Genomic DNA, 15,822 nt, shown 5'->3' on the forward strand with positions numbered 1-15,822 from the left:
GGCTCCATGAAAGATCTCACCCCGTGGCGTCAAAATGATAACAAGAACGGTGAGCAAAAATCTCAATGGGGGACCTAGTGAATGACCTACAGAGAGCTGGGACCACAGTAACAAAGGCCATCAATAACACAATGCACCGCCAGGGACTCAAATCCTGCACTGCCAGACGTGTACCCCTGCTGAAGCCAGTACACGTCCAGGCCCGTCTGCGGTTCGCTAGAGAGCATTTGGATGATCCAGAAGAGGACTGGGAGAATGTGTTATGGTCAGATGAAACCAAAATAGAACTTTTTGGTAGAAACACAGGTTCTCGTGTTTGGAGTAGAAAGAATACTGAATTGCATCTGAAGAAGACCATACCCACTGTGAAGCAGGGGGGTGGAAACATCATGCTTTGGGGCTGTTTTTCTGCAAAGGGACCAGGACGACTGATCTGTGTAAAGGAAAGAATGAATGGGGCCATGTATCGAGAGATTTTGAGTGAAAATCTCCTTCCATCAGCAAGGGCATTGAAGATGAGACGTGGCTGGGTCTTTCAGCATGACAATGATCCCAAACACACAGCCAGGGCAACAAAGGAGTGGCTTCGTAAGAAGCATTTCAAGGTCCTGGAGTGGCCTAGCCAGTCTCCAGATGTCAACCCGATGGAAAATCTGTGGAGGGATTTGAAAGTCCGTGTTGCCCAACGACAGCCCCAGAACATCACTGCTCTAGAGGAGATCTGCATGGAGGAATGGGCCAAAATACCAGCAACGTGTGTGAAAAGCTTGTGAAGAGTTATAGAAAAGTTTGGCCTCCGTTACTGCCAACAAAGGTAACAAAGTATTGAGATGAACTTTTGGTATTGACCAAATACTTATTTTCCACCATGATTTGCAAATAAATTCTTTAAAAATCAAACAATGTGATTTTCTGGTGTGTTTTTTTTCCACATTTTGTCTCTCATGGTTGAGGTTTACCCATGTTGACAATTACTGGCCTCTCTAATATTTTCAAGTGGGAGAACTTGCACAATTAGTGGTTGACTAAATACTTATTTGCCCCACTGAATGAGCACTGATAGCAGAGACACCAACACCAAAATAGGCATTACAGTTTAACACAATGATTCTCAATGTCGACGGAGACTACTGTGTCTTAAATTCTGTTTTCTGCCAAACACTTCAACACCTAGGGCCAAAAAATTCTGTTTTGTCAGTGCACAAACTATTTCTACATTTGACTTCAGACAGTGGACATGCTCCTGTGTGATTTTTATTCCCCTAACAGAGGGACTTTACGGGGCCTTCTTGCTCATAAGAACTCACGAGTCACTTCAGACTTCTTTGATCACCCTGGAGCTCATCATTGGCTGAGTTGGCTGATTCTTTTCATCATTCGATTAGTAGTCTTGAATGTTCTTCCTTGTCACTCTGGTTTTGCTTTTCATTCGAAAGTTGTCAAAGTCACTTTAGCCCAGTAGCTTACCATTTCCTGTACTTCTTTACAAATTTCCATTCTGTAATTAGTGTTTTTTTTTTCTTTCTTTCTTTTTTGCTTTTTTTTTTAAAACCTGTCCTGTTCAGCTGTTTGACACGGAGAATGGTAGTCTAAGTGCCCGGATGGTCTGAACAGTTTTAATGTTTCATATTGAGAGTCTGACATACTCCCATTGTGATCGTTCAACATTCCTCGTTTATTATGACAAAGCAGCGGACAGGAAGGGGTTATGGGGGAACAGAAGAAAAGAAACAAGAGAAGAAAGAAACACAAACTACAACAAGAAATACAATGACCGTCTACAGTAACTACTAACATTTTGGTGCTATCGTCAGATAGATGTATTTCCGGTTGACACCATGTGGGGGGCCTGTTGACCAGGGAAAGAGGGCGAAGGAGGTGGGGGAGTCTATAAGCTAAGTGATTGAAAGGGGTAGAGTGTACACAAATCAGCTCTGTGATATAGAACCCAGTAATCGTGTGAATCACTTGTGAGTGTAAGCCCATTGGCAACCGACCCTACGCCGCCCCATCGCCAATCTAGGCGATGTAATTAGAGTTTTAATTAAGGTACACCGCTCTATTTACCAATACATGAGAAAGGGAAGTACAGTCTGTATTGAACACTGTCTGTCCCCCACCACCACTACTAGTAATGTGGACCACTTAACTCAAACTTTAATATAACATTTGAATATCGCTGAAGCAGACAATTTTCCATGTCTGAGTACCTTTGAATGATCATGCATTATGTTGCCGGGAAAAGTTGATGAAGCAATCTGCAGTTAATTTCACACTCAACGCCTCATATGCGGAGGTATCAAAAGACCATTTTATTCCTTTAGTCAGAAGGTTCTCCTGTTGAATATTAAGACAGCAGACCTTGTGTAAGTGAAATTACACACTTGATTTGCATCTTCATCTAAAAGTACGTTTACAATCCAAGTACATTACCTTTCAATAGATAGCATTTTATCATTATATGCTGATTAAGTATTTATTTTTGTTTTCTGCAAAAATTATGACCCGTGTACACCAGCGGATTTTCTCATTTTGAAATTGTCAACTGAGGTTAATGGTGGTACGTTTGAGTAAATTATCGTCAAGGTTTGGTATATTTGTATAGACTCTGGAGTTTTTGGAGTTTTTCCTTGCCGGCATGGAGGGTCTTAAGGATAGGGGATCCCCAGGACTTGAACTGTATCTATTCATCTTTGTTGCTTCATTTCTAATTGGGTATCATATTGCCTCTGTAAAGCCCTTTGAGACATCTGCTGTGATTGAGGGCTATACAAATAAAATTGAATTGAATTGAATTGAATTAAAACAAAACAAAAAAAAACTGAAAGCACAAATGAACTCTCTGGAAATTATTCTTGTGATTATTATTAGTAAGATGATTACACTTGGAATACATTTTTGCTACATTCGAGCATTTGGGTCCATAGTGAATCCTTGTCACATCGCAGGACGTGCGATTTTTTTTTTTTTTTTTTAGTGTAAACTTGTTTTTCTTCTTAAAAGTAGCAATTGTGCAGAGACATGACTTCCTGGATCCCTTGTATATATACCTTCATCATTCACAGGATTAAACAGTATACTATGAATACTAGGTGATACTAGATGTCCCGATCGCATATTTTTGCACCCGAGTCCGACACTGAAGAAGTCTTTTTTTCTTTTTTTTTTTTTTTCTTTTTTTTGCCTTAACGTTCATGCTGCCGAGAACAGCCTCTCACTTACACAACTTACCACAGCACACTTCAGGCTTTGTACCAAGCTTAACGATGATTAATACATTTGTGCCTTTAATCGTAGAGCTACAGAGGTGTTTCTGGCCAGATCAAAGCTACAAACCTGTCAATCATAGTTAACTTTAAGTACCAAACTGCATTGTTGACCAAGAAAAACAGTGTGGTCGCACTGCTTAGCAGGAGGGAGGGTGAGAGGCTGTATGAGCATGAAGCAGAAAAACATAAAACCCAATCCTTTTCACCCGATTCGATGTTCTCAAAAAAGACGCAATCGGCCCGATTTCCAATCACGTGATCGGATAGGTCATAGGGAGTCAACCAAAGTCTTCCCAAATAGAGCTGTTGAAGTCATCTGGTGAAAATTCTTCTAGTTTAAAATCGCAATATATATTGCAAACCCCCAAAAAGTTTTGCGATTTTTTTTTTTTTGCAGTTTTTTCCAATATCATCTAATACATCTAATATTTAGTGCTGCAAGGATTAATTGATTAACACTAGAACTACCAAGGTTGGTTCAGTTGATACAAATCAATTTTGTAACCAGAGAAGGATCATCTGACCCTAATCAGCATATCTTTTGTGAGCCCTATGGTCCTCATAAGTCATTCCCATTCACACTCGCAAAACCACAGGGTTGAATTGCTCCAATTAGCATCTTGAGTGTTTGTGGGGGAGGGCTGTCTTGGCTTTGTTGGACAGTGGACAGCTCAGCCAGGCAATCGGGCGGACAACCTTTTTACATAGTCCAAAAGCTGCAGTTTGCCTACAGTACAAAGGACGGTGTAGTAATAAACAAAACAAAACAGTTTTTATGTGGTGACATATGACACCTCGCCCTTTTCCCGGGGCTAGGTGTTGGAGGTTGCTGCCGAAGCAATTTTTCCCTCTGCGCCTTCTTTGCGCCCTCATGACAGCGAGTCAATTCCTTTGCAAGACCCACCAAGAACTCCACCCGTCTCTCTTATATTCAAGATGCTAATTGCAGCTATTCAGAGTGAAACACCCCCCATAACACCTAGGCAGCGACGCCACAGGAGTATGTAGGGGCGTGGCCTGCTTGATTGCTTGTTTGAGTGGTCTATTGTTTGACAAAGCTCAGTAGTCAGTTTGGTATTTCTGGTATTTCTTTATAGCCCAAAAAAAAAAAAAAAAAAAAAACGGGACTTCTAGTGTTAACTAGAGTAATTCAATTAGAAAAATAGATTCAAATTCAATTTTGCTGCTTCGAGTATTTGTTCAATTAAAGTGGATTTGTAATGGTTTCTTTTGAAAGTGTTTGCATTCTTTTGTATTGATTTGAGTGGATACACTGCCCTCTAGAGGCAACAGTTAATATGACATAACTCATTTCATAAGGCTGAATCTAGCTGCTCCCTGTAAAGACCAAGATAAGCTAGGTTTTTGTTTGAGCTCATGTTTTTTTTAATGCATTCTTAATTTAGTTTACAAGTATACTTAGCCATTTTTTGTTTGAATATGTGTTTGAACCATTTGTTTAAAAAAAAAAAAAAAAAAAGTTCCTTTTTCGATTACTCGATTATTCGAACTAACTAGTTCATCAATTAATCGACTACTAAAATTATTGAGAGCTGCAGCATTACCAATATTATGGTTACCTCAATTTAGAACAAAAATAGTATGAAGGTATTGTTTACCTGACGTCAATATCCCAAAAAATGAACGTGATGGTCATTGTAAAAGGCTTTTATTTTCTTTGAGCTACTGTATGGGAGCTCACTTGATTGGTCGGGGATTACCTAATAAATTGACCGTAAGTGTGTATTGAGCTGCTGGTAGAGTACACCGAGATATTTCCTATGATGAGCTGATGTCAAGTATATTTTGACATAACTTCCTGCCTGGAGGTCTTTGCCAGTCCTACTTTACCCGTTATTGAACCAGCATGAGACAGATAGACAGAGAGAGGAAAGGAGAGACAGTTTGACAATCAGACAGAATGGAGCTCGTTCCTGTTTGCTTTGTTGATGTTTTTCACAAGTTCGCTGGTGCTCCACCAGCATGTTTTTACTGATGTGACCAAACAAGCTACAAGGGTCATTTCCTCTTCACTTTTGCCTCATCTGTCTTGGCAACCGAATCAGGTAGGACTTTAAATATATATATATATTTTTTTAATTGCTATACTGCTTATACTGGGCAACAATCTAATAATAATAATAATAATGACAATAAAGTTGTTTTTTTTTGTCTTACAGATATTTTTAACTTTTTTCTTTCCTAGGTTTACCTATTTACTATGTTATTGATAGATGAACTATTCATTTGATTTATAAAGACATAGTTGTGCAGGAGGAGGACCCTGTAATTCAAAAACCTGATCAGTTTTGATCCTCATTCAAAAAAAGAATTAAAAACAGGTGACCGATCTCTAACAATAAAAATTGTGTTATTATTTATTTATTTTTTAAATTTATTTTATTTTCAATTGTGCAGCTGATTTCATTTCATTTTACTCTCTACTTTTGAACGTATGTAATGCTTTTCTCTGTTATTTTGTGTTTTGTTAGGCTGTTGTTTATGTTAGTGGGGGGGGAAATTAAGTAAACAATATGATTTTTACTTCATTTTGATAGAGTTCAGCAGTTGAAACGTTAATGAACCAACATTATACAATATTATATTGTAATACACATGTGACATACAACATGCAAGTGTATATATATATATATATATATATATATATATATATATATATATATATATATATATATATATATATATATATATATATATACAGTGCCTTGCAAAAGTATTCGGCCCCCTTGAATCTTGCAACCTTTCGCCACATTTCAGGCTTCAAACATAAAGATATGAAATTTAATTTTTTTGTCAAGAATCAACAACAAGTGGGACACAATCGTGAAGTGGAACAACATTTATTGGATAATTTAAACTTTTTTAACAAATAAAAAACTGAAAAGTGGGGCGTGCAATATTATTCGGCCCCTTTACTTTCAGTGCAGCAAACTCACTCCAGAAGTTCAGTGAGGATCTCTGAATGATCCAATGTTGTCCTAAATGACCGATGATGATAAATAGAATCCACCTGTGTGTAATCAAGTCTCCGTATAAATGCACCTGCTCTGTGATAGTCTCAGGGTTCTGTTTAAAGTGCAGAGAGCATTATGAAAACCAAGGAACACACCAGGCAGGTCCGAGATACTGTTGTGGAGAAGTTTAAAGTCGGATTTGGATACAAAAAGATTTCCCAAGCTTTAAACATCTCAAGGAGCACTGTGCAAGCCATCATATTGAAATGGAAGGAGCATCAGACCACTGCAAATCTACCAAGACCCGGCCGTCCTTCCAAACTTTCTTCTCAAACAAGAAGAAAACTGATCAGAGATGCAGCCAAGAGGCCCATGATCACTCTGTATGAACTGCAGAGATCTATAGCTGAGGTGGGAGAGTCTGTCCATAGGACAACAATCAGTCGTACACTGCACAAATCTGGCCTTTATGGAAGAGTGGCAAGAAGAAAGCCATTTCTCAAAGATATCCATGAAAAGTCTCCTTTAAAGTTTGCCACAAGCCACCTGGGAGACACACCAAACATGTGGAAGAAGGTGCTCTGGTCAGATGAAACCAAAATTGAACTTTTTGGCCACAATGCAAAACGATATGTTTGGCGTAAAAGCAACACAGCTCATCACCCTGAACACACCATCCCCACTGTCAAACATGGTGGTGGCATCATTATGGTTTGGGCCTGCTTTTCTTTAGCAGGGACAGGGAAGATGGTTAAAATTGACGGGAAGATGGATGCAGCCAAATACAGGAGCATTCTGGAAGAAAACCTGTTGGTATCTGCACAAGACCTGAGACTGGGACGGAGATTTATCTTCCAACAGGACAATGATCCAAAACATAAAGCCAAATCTCCAATGGAATGGTTCAAAATTAATGTATCCAGGTGTTAGAATGGCCAAGTCAAAGTCCAGACCTGAATCCAATCGAGAATCTATGGAAAGAGCTGAAGACTGCTGTTCACAAACACTCTCCATCCAACCTCACTGAGCTCGAGCTGTTTTGCAAGGAAGAATGGGCAAGAATGTCAGTCTCTCGATGTGCAAAACTGATAGAAACATACCCCAAGCGACTTGCAGCTGTAATTGGAGCAAAAGGTGGCTTACAAAGTATTAACGCAAGGGGGCCGAATAATATTGCACGCCCCACTTTTCAGTTTTTTATTTGTTAAAAAAGTTTAAATTATCCAATAAATTTTGTTCCACTTCACGATTGTGTCCCACTTGTTGTTGATTCTTGACAAAAAATTAAAATTTTATATCTTTATGTTTGAAGCCTGAAATGTGGCGAAAGGTTGCAAGGTTCAAGGGGGCCGAATACTTTTGCAAGGCACTGTATGTATATATATATATGTATTTATATGGCGGAAAACACTCAGGTGACTTTAAAGTTCCACTCTGAGAACCCCAATTTGGCCAAATTTCAAAATTGGCCTATATGCATTTGTGATACATAATGGGCAAACTTAAAATTTCAATTTTCTGGGGGAAGAAAGATTTTGAACAGGAAGGCTTTTTTTTTTTTTTTTTTTTTTAATTGTTTTTAAACCCCTAAACCCTAACTCGAGGTTAAAGCATGAGAGAGCATAATTAAAGACACCACAATTTTAACGAGATATAATCGCCTACGTACCGTGTTTCGATTAAAAAAACTCTGTGTAGCATGTCTCAACGAGTGTCAAGACACAGCTGTGAATAGCCACAGCCGGACTTTTGGGGAATTTTAATGGTGAAAGACGGTAATATAGCAATGGTCGCAATGCAGAAAACGCGGACATCAAGGAGAGGTTGATATTTTCTTTTTCAAATAATTACCCTTTTAAATTTTTTTCTTTTTTTCAAAATGTTCTTTGTCTGGATCGATTAACACTTAAAATATCAGGAGAAACGCTACAGTAGCAAAAAATATACAATTAAGCGATAGTTATATGGTAGATATCGGTGACCTATTTACAAACACAATTTTTATGCGAGTTAATAATTTTATAAAGTTTTTATTTTTTATTTTCTTAACTAAATATCAGACACCAGTTAATGATTCTAAGCTAAAAATGATAGACATTTTGAATAATAAATATAATTACTTACCTTCTTTTTATGGCTGGGTTGAAACAAAAGCAATTGTGCAGTGTCTGTAAACGGGGGTCTCTAAGGTAAAACGGGCAAATTAAAAATAGTTCAGGGGCTTAATGCGCCATGAAACTGCTATGGCAGCATATAGACACACTGTTCTATCAAACACAACAGTTATTTTGGCTTAAAATACAGCAATTTATTTTAAAGAGGAGTGCAAGAGCAGAAACTGCTGTTTCAGCCTTATTTGTGTTTTCTGCAATATATTTATAAGGCGGAAAACACTCAGGTGACTTGAAGTTCCGCTCTGAGAACCCCAATTTGGCCAAATTTCAAAATTGTCCTATATGCATTTGAGATACATCATTGGAAAGCTTAAAATCTCAATTTTCTGGGGGAAGAAACATTTTGAACAGGAAGGCATTTAAAAAAAAAAAAATTGTTTTCAAACCCCTAAACCCTAACTCGAGGTGAGAGCATGAGCGAGCATAATTAAAGACACCATGATTTTAACGAGATATAATCGCCTACGTACCGTGTTTCGACTAAAAAAACTCCGCGTAGCATGTCTCACCGAGTGTCAAGACACAGCTGTGAATGGCCACAGCCGGACTTTTGGGGAATTTTAATGGTGAAAGACGGTAATATAACAAGGGTCGCAATGCAGAAATCGCGGACATCAAGGAGTGGTTGATATTTTCTTTTTCAAATATTTACCCTTTTAAATGTTTTTTTTCCCCAAAATTTACTTTTATCACTTAAAATATCGGGGAAAATGCTACAGTAGCAAAAAAAAAAAAAAAAAAAAAAAAAAAAAAAAAAAACAATTAAACGATAGTTATGCGGTAGATATCGGTGACCTCTTTACAGACACTATTTTTGTCATTGTGACGTAATTTGTTTAAAAGTTTAAAATATGCGAGTGAATAATTTTATAAAGTTGTTGTTTTTTTTTTAACTAAATATTAGACACCAATTAATGATTCTAAGCTAAAAATGATAGACATTTCGAATAATATAATTACTTAGCTTCCTTTTATGGCTGGGTTGAAACAAAAGCAATTGCGCTGTGTCTGTAAACGGGGGTCTCCAGGGTAAAACAGACAAATTAAAAATAGTTCAGGGGCTTAATGCGCCATGAAACTGCTATGGCAGCATATAGACATATTGTTCGATCAAACACAACAGTTAGTTTGGCTTAAAATACAGCAGTTTATTTTAAAGAGGAGTGCAAGAGCAGAAACTGCGTGTCCCAAAAAAATGTATACACCCTTTTGCAGTTGATATCATGACATGTTCACGCTTGAACTTGGATTTTCATTCTCCCAGTAGCATTTGAGAATGATTTTTCTTTCTTCAAAGTTTAGTCTGGCTGCCCTCATTGATTCAATGGGTTTTTATTAGGGCTGTCAAACAATTAAAATTTTTAATCGAGTTAATCACAGCTTAAAAATTAATTAATCGTAATTAATCGCAATTCAAACCATCTATAAAATATGCCATATTTTCCTGTAAATTATTGTTGGAATGGAAAGATAAGACACAAGACGGATATATACATTCAACATACTTTACATAAGTACTGTATTTGTTTATTATAACAATAAATCAACAAAATGACATTAACATTAACATTCTGTTAAAGCGATCCATGGATAGAAAGACTTGTAGTTCTTAAAAGATAAATGTTAGTACAAGTTGTAAAAAAAATTATATTAAAACCCCTCTTAATGTTTTCGTTTTAATGAAATTTGTAAAATTTTCAATCAAAAAATAAACTAGCAGCTCGCCATTGTTGATGTCAATAATTGCACATTGCTCATGGTGCTGAAACCCATAAAATCAGTTGCACCCAAGCGCCAGAAGAGGGTGACAAAACACCAAAAAACACACGTAACAAGTGCACATGATACTGTGCTGTCGTTTTAATCTGTTTGAGCGGGGCATGTGTGTTAATTGTGTCAAATATTTCAACGTGATTAATTTTAAAAAATAATTACCGCCCGTTAACGCGATAATTTTGACAGCCCTAGTTTTTATCTACAAAGAAATTTATTGACAACTTGGTTACCAACTGCTTAAGTGTGTATACATTTTTTGGGACACCCTGTAAATAGTCTCTGTATGTATTTGAAACTGCAATCTGGCTAATTCAATTTCCTAACGTGGCCTGGTAAGGCGTTCAAGTCCATTATAAAAATTTTTGGGGAGCAATACCTGGATTAAACAGCCTTCATTTCTTGAAAATAAGAACAAAATATTTCAAAAGAAGTTTGTTTTATACTGCTCTTGAGAGAATATTCAAGTCAATAAATGTTGATGCTCCAGATACTATCTTAGATAAGTTTCATTGCTTCTCCAATTAGAGCAATATTTCTAAGCTCTTCGAAAATAATTGCGCAGGTTTTTTTTTATTCATCAATTAACCTTTCAACATGAATAACTAACAACCTTCCAATATAACTCAGCATTGACAGCTGCTGTAAATAGGCCCATATCCACATAATGTATTTAGATCTTCCATTAAAGTTAACAATTTTCCGTCAAGACCCGTCAAGTCTTGACTCGACAATTTCCAGCCTGAAGGCATTTAATAATAAGCAATGTCTACATTGGATTTCTGCCTAGTTCAAAAGAATTAAGAAATTGCTAAGTGATGATTTTACAAATAGAGAATGACACACTAACTTTGGGAAGTTAAATTTCACTTTGGCATGTCCTCACTTTTGTGGTGAGCGCATCAGACCTTGAAGGTTGTGCGGCACATTATTTTCATAGGGCAATGAATTTACTGTTTTGTCGTTTCCACAGTGTTGTCTCATGAGACGATACACTTTACAATACACTTTATTTTGAGACACTAAACACACACTTTATAACCGTTATATGTACAGCCATCCTAGTACATGAACACACTATACCATGTGCATGTCAGCTTGACTGCGGCTTGTGCTTAGTGTTGACAGGGTGATCCCATTGATCCATGCTGCCTACTGGGTGTGAAGGACACTGATGTGACAGCACTAATTACTGAGGCAGGGAGCCACCAGTGCAAACATCCCCAAAATGTAACTCAGTTTGGCTGTGTGAGGCCAAAAGTACGCCCCATCAGGCTTCTTACATCCCCTCTGTATTTCCACAATTGAAAGAGCATTGTAAATGGGATGAAATCATAAAATTTGTTCTTTTTTAGCATTTGAGTAATACACTGTTAATTGCAAGACTTTGAGAGCGCACCACGTCAGCAAGCTTTGTCAAGAATGATTAAGACTTGATGCTGACTCACTGTTTTCATGAATTTTAGTAATTAATCAACAGCATTCAGTTGCACAAATTCTATTCAGGCAAAAACGTGTACATAAAAGACACAATAAGTTCTTCTTTAGCTTGTTGTCAGACAGTGGGGCACACACTCAAATGCATGAGACACTTGTGATTGGCTTTTACCAATGAATGGTTTATTCAAAAGCTAAAACGGGATGGCTTCTAAGTTACTGCAAAGATACCAACAAAAACATCAAGAGGATAAAAACGTCACAAGGCAAAAACTTAGCTAAAAGGGAACTTCGGACTTAAACAGTTATAGGCTCTAAGCCATAATTGTTGTCTTTTACTAAAATATGTTATCAGAAGTACATAAAATATTGCCATTGATTTAAAAAATATAATATTTAGTAGAGATGTCCCGATCGATCGGGTCCGATCACGTCATTTTCAAAGTATCGGAATCGGCAAAAAAATATCGGCCATGCCTTTTTTTAATATATATATATATATATATTTAATTAAATTGTTTTCTAATTGTATTTAACGTTACAGACATAATATGTTACACTCATCCAGAGTTTTTAGTTTAGGCTTAAGGTAGGGTTATCAAATTTATCCAAATAACAGCGGTAATAAGTTTTTTTTAAATGTATCACGTTAAAAAATTTAATGCAATTAATGCATGCGTTGCAGGACCCACTCACACATTATCGCGCTCAATCTGTAATGGCGCCATTTTACCTATATAGAGATATTAAAGGCAGCATACAATAAGTAGAGTGAATTTTGGCAGCCTTTGGAGACTTATTTTAATTGGCTAAAGTCTTACAATCCCTCTCCCTACAAATAGAAATATCATGGGAAGCAATGTGGGGAAACAAGGTCGCATTTGATCTTTTTCTTAACACCTTATTTTATTTCCCAATGCAGAGAAGATATATGAATTGCTAGCACTACGCACAGTCATGGTTCCACTTCCCATCATGCATTGGGGCATGGCTGCAGTATCATTTACTGAAAGCTCAACAAATACACTAGATGGCAAGATTTAGTCACAATATACAAAGTCACAAGTCTTTCTATGCGTGGATCCGTCTCACAGAAAGAATGGTAATAATGTAAATGCCATCTTGAGGATTTATTGTCATAATAAACAAATACAGTACTTATGTACTGTATGTTAAATGTATATATTCGTCCGAGTTTTATTCATTTTTTTCTTAATGCATTGCCAAAATGTATAAGATCGGGAAAAATTATCGGGAATGATTGGAATTGAATCAGGAGCAAAAAAAGCAATCGGATCGGGAAATATCGGGATCGACAGATACTCAAACTAAAACGATCGGGATCGGATCGGGAGCATAAAAACATGATCGGAACAACCCTAATATTTAGTACATGTTTTGACCTACAGAGGGCGCCATGTTTTACGCGCGCAATGGACGCTCAGGGTGATGACGTAGATTGTTACTATCACTCGATGAATACTACCGGGTCACTGCAATTCCTTCTACGTGGCGAGTACTTACTATTTGTGTTTTTATTGAGTCTTTTATTACCTTTTCATTGCCTCAAAATACTTTTTGCATGTGTTTCTCTCTCATACTTTTAAGCATTCTGTTTTTGTGGTAGCTTTAAATCAGATTGTTTATCTGTTGACCACATTAGTCAAGTAGCATATTAAATATATATACAGTATAGCTTAAGCTTTATAATTGTACAAGTCATATATGGCTACGTCTACACTAGGACGGATAATGGCCTTACACTTGTAATTAGTTGGACTATACGGCATGCTGGCTACACTAGTATGCCTATTATCCGGATTAGTTTTTACACGGATAATGTAGGCGGGTAATGTTACCTGCCGCCTATGCGCCGCTTAATATGGACTACTTTCTCCGTACAACATTCGAATACTCAGGAAAGGACGTCATGCCGTCGCTGTTTTTAGTGCAGCATGACAGCATAATAAACAATGGAGGTGGACGGTCATGACGTGGCATTCCTGCTCCTCTTTTCGTTTGCACACATTTTTCTTGAACCTTCAGACTACGTCTCAGTAATATGCTTCAATTCAGTGCCCATTTGGGTTCCTCCCATTGCGGATGAGGTGGAGATGGGCATTTTTTAAAGAGCTCGTCTCTCGAGTTGTCTCCGATCAGACAGGTGCGGGTCTGGCCCCTCCCAACTTAATGCCGACTGAACATGAGTACTGTATATAAAAACTCGCAGAGGAAAATTAAACCCCGAAAAGTGACCTGCGTGGTACCCCCAGTCAAAGGGGCGCGCGATCAATTTTTTTCCATGACATTTCTGCCTATCAAAACTGTCACCACTTCTAGGATCACCTCTTCATCATAGGCGGAGTTTGATTTTTTGGGCAGGGGGGGCACAACATGTTGATGACCCCGAAACGCAGTGTCAGCAATAAAATTAACTTACAAGAATATTTATAATAATAAGTTGACAATGAGCGTTTTTTGTTTCCACTCATTCTTGAGGGGAATTCTAAATCAGGCTGCTTAGGCAATACTTTTCGCCAAGATCGTCATCCATTGAATTTGGTACGCCCGCCGGTGTCGTGCCAATGTAGTTACCTCAGTCAAAAATTGTATCCCCTGGGCGGAGCCATGTGGAGGTAGATTTGTGTCTTTATTATTCAATCCCCCAAAAAGTTGCTTCAATAAAAAAAAAAGTTGCTTCAATCAAAATATATCTCTTCAATAAAAAAAAAGTCGCTTCAATTAATTAAAAAAAAAAAAAAAACTGTTTGAAAGCATAATGTTGATTTGTGTTTGGTCCACATTTTGGCTCGGACATTTTTGTCTTATTCAATCAAAAAAATAAGTTGCTTCATAAAATATATATTTTCAAAAAGAAAAATCACTTCAATCAAAAAAAGAAAGATTTCAATTATAGAAAACGTTTTTGAATGCGAAAAAAAAATTGAGATTGAAAAATTTGCATTTGAACACTTAATTTTTCATTGAAAAAGTTTTATTTGATTGAACCAATCCTTTTTGTGTTTGGGCCATATTATGGGAGGGACATTTGTGTCTAAATCATTCAATCCCCAAAAAAGTTTCTTCAATCAAGAAAAATATCATTTGAAAAATAAAATTGCCCTCCCCTAATTTTTTTTGTTGAAAATTATATGCAAAGCAAATGACTTTTAATTTGAACCCGAGAAGAACATTAATGTGCATGACAGCACTGTCGATATTTCACATTACGAGCAGCAAAATGAACAGGAAAGACGGGATGAGACGAGACTTGTATGAGAGTATGACAAACTGGTGTTCTGCCAAAATGTGCCACACCAGCGAAACTTCTACAAGAGGTGAATTTAACATCCAAAGTACTACCATGCACTTTCAGCTTGTTTTGTTTAGGTATACAGACAGAATTTACTAAAGATGCCTTAAGAAAATCCTTAAACGTAGTAATATCAAATGAGGGTGGTTTAAATACGCTACATGGTTAATGTGGTCAACAGATCAACAATCTGCTTTAAAGCTACCACAACAAAACACAATGCTTAAAAGTATGAGAGGGAAACACATGTAAAAAGTATTCTCTGGCAATGAAAAGGTAATAAAAGACTCAATAAAAAACAAATAGTAAGTACTCGCCGCTTTTAACCGATGTGCGCATGTGTTGACGTCTCGCCGCGTAGAAGGAATTGCAGAACACCGGTAGTGTTCCTCTAGTGACAGTGACAAACTACGTCATCACCCTGAGCGTCCATTGCGCGCATAAAACATGGCGCCCTTAGTGGGTCAGATCATGTTCTAAATATTATAGATTTTTAAATCAATGGAAATAATTTTTTGTGTTTCTAATAACAAATTTTAGTAAAAAAGAACAACTGCAGCTTATTAGAGCCTATAAGTCTTTAAGTCCGAGGTTTCCTTTAATATTGTTTTTGGTAGTCGTTTCTTGCTTGTTTTGACTGGCTCTTGTCAGGCAGATGCCGGTTAATCCTCGCACGTGCCATAGCTCAGTAAAACCTAAACTTGATTTTGACAAGGTTTAGCAGTTGTTGACCGAGTATTGATGAGCATTGTTGTCTTAAATCATTAAAAAAAAAGGAAAAATGCAATTTGCCCTGCCGGATGTTGATGCCATACAAATTACCACTAGAGTGTTGAGACACACATCAGTTCCAACTTTTGTGTTTGTGTAAACCACAATTA

At 37.2% G+C, this 15,822-nt stretch overlaps 1 protein-coding gene across 3 annotated transcripts in view; it reads left to right on the forward strand.

Annotated features, from left to right (window-relative positions):
- Window positions 1-5,025: 5,025 nt before the first annotated feature.
- The window catches only part of slc4a5a (solute carrier family 4 member 5a), a 111,438-nt gene continuing 100,641 nt past the window's right edge, over window positions 5,026-15,822 (forward strand). For 2 of the 3 annotated variants that reach the window (XM_057831413.1, XM_057831414.1), the window contains exon 1: window positions 5,026-5,335. The gene's annotated coding sequence lies outside the window, so the exon portion shown is untranslated. The remainder of the gene's footprint in view (window positions 5,336-15,822) is intronic. The other variant, XM_057831412.1, reaches the window with a different exon arrangement.

The sequence above is a fragment of the Corythoichthys intestinalis genome, chromosome 3, assembly GCF_030265065.1.
Source record: "Corythoichthys intestinalis isolate RoL2023-P3 chromosome 3, ASM3026506v1, whole genome shotgun sequence".
NCBI classification, from domain to species: domain Eukaryota; kingdom Metazoa; phylum Chordata; class Actinopteri; order Syngnathiformes; family Syngnathidae; genus Corythoichthys; species Corythoichthys intestinalis.